Consider the following 5,814-nt stretch of genomic DNA (forward strand, 5'->3'; position numbering starts at 1 on the left):
TTGGGTGATGTCACAAACAAATGAGAATTTCATGGGTTGCATTGCCATTTTGGTATTTTGGTCCATGTAAGCGGCATACATTCTGAACTTTGGGCTATTTGATTGAGAGGGTAGGTAACAATCCAATTTTTTAAATTTAACTTTTTGTCCTTTTTTTGTCTTATTTTTGATAAAAATGTCTTTATTATTTTATTATAAAAATAACCTTTAATTTCAAAAATGACCCTTAACAATTTATTTATTCCAAATCCCAACTACTTATTTGTTAGTGAGAATCATGACTTAATTTGGATTGAAAATCTATTTATATATCTGGAATTAAGGATATAGAATGAAATTGGTTGAATAACCGAATCTATATTTAATTCAATTAAGTGGTTTCATAAATAAATAAGGTAGGGTAGCTTTTTCCTGACCAGGTGAGTGAGATCATGAAACATTTAGATTTTTTTATCTTTTATTTTTAATGGATTTGCCTAGACTAATACATGATTTTGTTTTAGTAATAATTAATTTTTTTTTTTTTTTACCATTTTAAAAACAAATCCAAACAACACTTATTAAACATTTGTATGGTCGGTATGCACCAACATGTCTCTAATGGTTTTGTTAGTTTCTTGATAACACTAAGGAAAAAAATAATTATAGAGATGGAATTTATCCTTGGAGATTACATTTTAAAAATAATTATAATATTTTAAAATTCACATCAATTTCTCAACAACCACTTGTCACCCGTTTACAAGCTTTCTAATGCATATCAGTTGGACAACGTAGAAACTAACTCAACTTGTTTACAATGTAAGATATTTTTGGCTTAGTGATCATGAGATATTGTAATGCTCCAACAGTGTTGTGATACAATTTCTCATTGTTCAATTTATGTCCTTTCAAACTAGATAGTTGTAGTCATATACTTGCTAGTGTAGGGCAACTTTTGGCTTGTTCTATGTTAGTTCATTTTAACAAATCAAGGATACATTTGGACTGAGTTGGATAAAGTCCTGTGAAATCTTGAAATGCTTCAATTCCAAGAAAAAAATGTGACTCCTAAGTCCTTGAGTGAAAATGAGAAGTTAAGCTGGGGTTTTTCTTAGTAATGAGAATATCATCCACATACACAGAAAAATAGAGTTACATCCTTCACTATATACAAACAAGGATGTGTCATCTTTTGAGTATTTGAAACCTCATTTGAAGAGAGTACTTCGTAATTCTTCAAACCAAGCATGTTGTGCTTGTTTGAGTCCATATAATGTTTTATGTAGTTTGCATACTTATTCAGGCTTATCAAGATCTACAAATCCTTCAAGTTGAGACATGAAAACAGTTTCTTGAAGCTTTCCATTTAAAAATGCATTATTAACATCAAGTTGTTGAATCTTCCAACCCATTGTAACTGTTATAATTAAGATGATGTGTACAATAGTTGGCTTTGTGACAAGGTTGAATGTTTTTGAAAATTCAACTCCCGTTATTTGATGAAATCCCTTTGCTACAAATCATGCCTAGTGATGTTGAATTGAGCCATCTGGGTAAAATTACACCCATTTGTGGCCAACAAAATAATAGTATGGAAAACAAGGTATTAAGGACTAGGTTTGATTATGACATAATGCCTAAATCTCTACTTTCATAGCCTTTTTCCACTTGTTAGATTTCGATGCTTCCGTAACACTATTGGGTTCACTCGTAAGTTGTTTTGTTGTGCTTTCAATTGTGAATATCTTTGGTTTAAATATTCCTACCTTTGACCTTGTTGTCATTGGATGTGTATTCAAGGTAGGAATAGGCAAATTTGTATGCAAATCACTAGGAGGAATTGGTTGAGATGCAGACTGATTTTTGGAAGCACTAGTTGTAGAAGACTGCATTGGTTCTCTTTAGTTTCCATTGGGAGTGCAAGGCGTAGACTGATTTTTTGAAGCACTAGGTGTATAATCTTTTTCAATATTCAAGCTACCTTTTTTAACAACAAAATGGTCTTGGTTTTTCGAGCTAAGGTAATACCACAAGAAGTCTTGAAGTTTGAGTTGTACTATTAGTTTTTTTTTTTTTTTTAATAAGGGCCAAGAATCAGGATAATTGAAAATCCCATGGAAAAAGGGAATGTTTGTTCATCAAATGCCACATTGCATGCTATATAAATTTTTCATGAGTGACTTAGGCACTTGTATCCTTTGTGTAGACTACTATAACTCATGAACACACATTTGAGTAAATGGAAATCAAACTTGTTCTTATTATATGGTCTGATGTGTGGAAAACAAGTACATCCAAAGCAGTGGAGGAAAGAGTAATCAGGCTCTTAATGAAATAATTTTCTTAGGGGAGCTTGATTATTCAGTATCAATGTAGGTAACTTATTGCTAAAGTAAACTATAGTGCTAAAAACATCCCACCAAAAACTAAGAGGCATGAAGGCTTGGGCCAACAATGTGTCTGTGTTTTCGTTCTGCATGTCCATTTTGTTGATGCGTATAGGGACACATTTGTTGCAACATTAATATACCATTATCATTGAGAAATTGTGTTAGTGGTTTATATTCACCACACATATCTATTTGCAAGGCTTTGATATTTTCTTTAAGGAGATTCTTAACAAACTTCTTGAACTTTAGAAATGTAGAAAGTAGTACAATTTGTCTTTTAGTGGAAAAATCCATGTATACTGGGTGAAATCATCAATGAAACTAACATAATATCTATAACCTTCAGTGGAGAGAAGAGCTTACGGTCCCCACACATATCAATGAATAAGTTTTAAAGGTTTGCTAGTCTTTGTAGGTGATGAATGAAAAGGGAATTTAGCAAAGCAAAATGTACTAGTAGCTTTCTTACTAACTGTGATTTATTGTATCTCTTGAGTATTTGATGAAGTACACAACGAGAAGGATGCCCAAGTTTATTATGCCAAGTACTTAAGTCTTTAGATTGAACATTCAATGCAATACAATTATCTGAGGAATATTGAGGTTTGAAAAACATCTTAGGTCTATTATGTAGTAGATTGCTGAAATATGAATTCAACTAATCCAAAGGGGAGTTCATTTTCCTTTTTATGAGTAGTACTCTTCATTCCATATGAAATGTTGTCTTCAGCTTTTTTTGCAGTAGTAGAGTTAGATCCTTGAAGTTGATATAGTTCATTCTTGATTCTCCCTTGGACATAATTTTCCCCGTGACGAAGCATTGAGCGGCATGAAATTCAAAGAACACATCATTGTCACAAAGCAATTTTTGAGACACTTAAAAGATATTTTGTAATGCTTGGAACATGTGATATATTTTTTAGAAGAATAGTTTTATCTGAAGTAGATAAAAAAGAATGATCGATATGTTGAATGGGCAAACCTTGGCCATTGCCCACAATCAACTTGTAATTTCCAAGATATTTAGTAGAAGCTTGCTATCAATGTACCAGGCATGATCAAGCACCATTTCTAGTGAAGCAATTAAGGTAGCAACCTAAGAGTTTTGAGATTGATAATTGTGATCAAATCGATAGTAGGATGTGAAAGCAGTATAGCCTAGTTTGGTTTTGAGTAGTTGTATCTACTACCTCAACCTCCTCGATTATGACCACCCCTGAAAACTCCTCTAATATTTTGAGGAATGGTGGTATGACCACCTCTTGATTCTTGAAAGAAGTATGTGAAACAATGTTGGCAATAGTTTGTTGAAATTCAAGTGAGTTTTCTTAATGTAGTTGTTCTAAGCATATGTCTTGATTGAGTAGTATAACATGTATTTCTTGAAAAGAAAATGAATCGAGTTTGGAAGTAAGACTTACTAGTCAAATCCAAGCCCGGCAAGACAATACATTATCAAGTCATCATTGGAGACTAGTTGCCTTAACAACTCTTTTTATCTTCACAAAATATTCAGCCATTGTCAATGAAGAGTTGGATACATAATTGTAATACTCTTGCCTTTGACCAAGATACAGAGTTTTTCCAATGTAAGCCATACTTTAGAGGACATGGAACAACCCTTCAAAAATTGATGATACTAACCAACTCAACAAGAGCTGATCTTGTCGATGTCATAACACATATCCTTAGTTAATGATTATGCAAGAATCAAAGGATCTTGGACCTTCATTAATGAATTCTAGAGGACATATTTACTCATTCCATCAATGAACCTAAGAAATTTGAGATTTCCATATCAAATAATTTTCTTCATCTAGTTTTATTGGTAGATTATAGTTGAAAGAGTTGGAGAATGGTAATGGGTGATTGAGTAAGGAGTTTGGATGAAAGCAAAAACAAAGTAGAACATAGGAGACGTATTTTCTAAGAGAAATATAACAAATCCTTCTTATTTCTTCAATCTCTACTTTCCTTTATGTAGGAGAATTACTAATTAATTTTATTTTTCAACCACTCTAAAACCAACCTAAAACTAATTTTGTTCTTCTAAAATATTATGTCTAACATCTTTTACATCAATAACTCCACATTCATAACTCATTTTTTTAATAATAAATATTTTATAATTATTTTATGTATTTATAATACTTTTAATATGAATATCCTATCAAATGAATTTATTGTTTAAGATTAATGATGGTACATATCAATTAAAATTGATGAGATTAAATACATTACTTTAATAATTTTAAAAAAAAAATTAAGTTAATTTTGACGACTTCAATACTTAGAAAATAAAGTCAAGTAAATTTTCAATCAAATGTATCATCAAAATATTAATTATCATAAAAAAATGTTGTAGTATTATTTCACAGATGAAATCAATCATGGGGTTGCACTATCAGATAATAAAACGAGGTTAGATAATTTTATTTCTTCTAAAGATGGATTAACAAATTTTAAAACTACAACTTAAAATTAATATTTTTAAATTGTGACATCTAAATTAAAGCTATAATTTCAATAAACTTTTAACCTTTTCATAAAATAACCATATATATATATATATATATATATTATTTTTTTAAATAAAATTATAATAACAACTCTTATGTGACATACAAAAATGTTTAGAAGTTTATATTAAAAAAGTGAATAAATAGCAGTAACTCTCACTAAGAGGGTTATTTGGTTAAAAGAGCTATTGGAAACCCAATTTTGGAAATCTAACATTTCGTTCTTTTCTTGCCACATTTTGACAAAAATATCCTTAATCTTTTCTTGTAAAAATAATAATTTCTTTTAAAATTTACATATAATTAATTCAAATAGTTAAGGGTATTTATGTTAAAAATATGTTATTTTTCAAGCAAAAACATAAAAAATATTAAATTCATAAATATGATAATTATTTCATCATTTTAATAGATTAATTCTTAAAAATATAATATAAAATTTATTTAAAATAATTAAGGTATTAAAATTTGCTCATTATTCATTGGCAATGATTCCAGCTAGCGATTTTAATTTAAAAAATATTTTAATTTTTTTTAAATATTTGATAAAATTTAGAAAATGATTTTAAAAATCTAAAAAATCATTTATACTGTTGAAATTTTATTTGTTTGATAAGACATTCTCCTAAAAATACTTTTTTTTTATTGTCAAACACGTTTTTCATGTTTTATCTTTTTTTAAGACATGACAAACTATAGAACCGGTAAATTATGAATGAGTTTACTTCAAAATTTAAATTTATTAAAAATAGTTTTAAAAAATATAATGTAAATAAGTAATACATTTTATATATATATATTTATTTTAAAGACAAAAGTTTGAAAAAAACTTATATGTATTGGGTTTAAAACATATAAGAAATACCGATCTGAATTCTGACCCAAAAATTCGGAATTTGAAGTTGGGAAGTGTCAGAGAGTGA

The sequence above is a fragment of the Vitis vinifera genome, chromosome 11, assembly GCF_030704535.1.
Source record: "Vitis vinifera cultivar Pinot Noir 40024 chromosome 11, ASM3070453v1".
NCBI lineage: Eukaryota > Viridiplantae > Streptophyta > Magnoliopsida > Vitales > Vitaceae > Vitis > Vitis vinifera.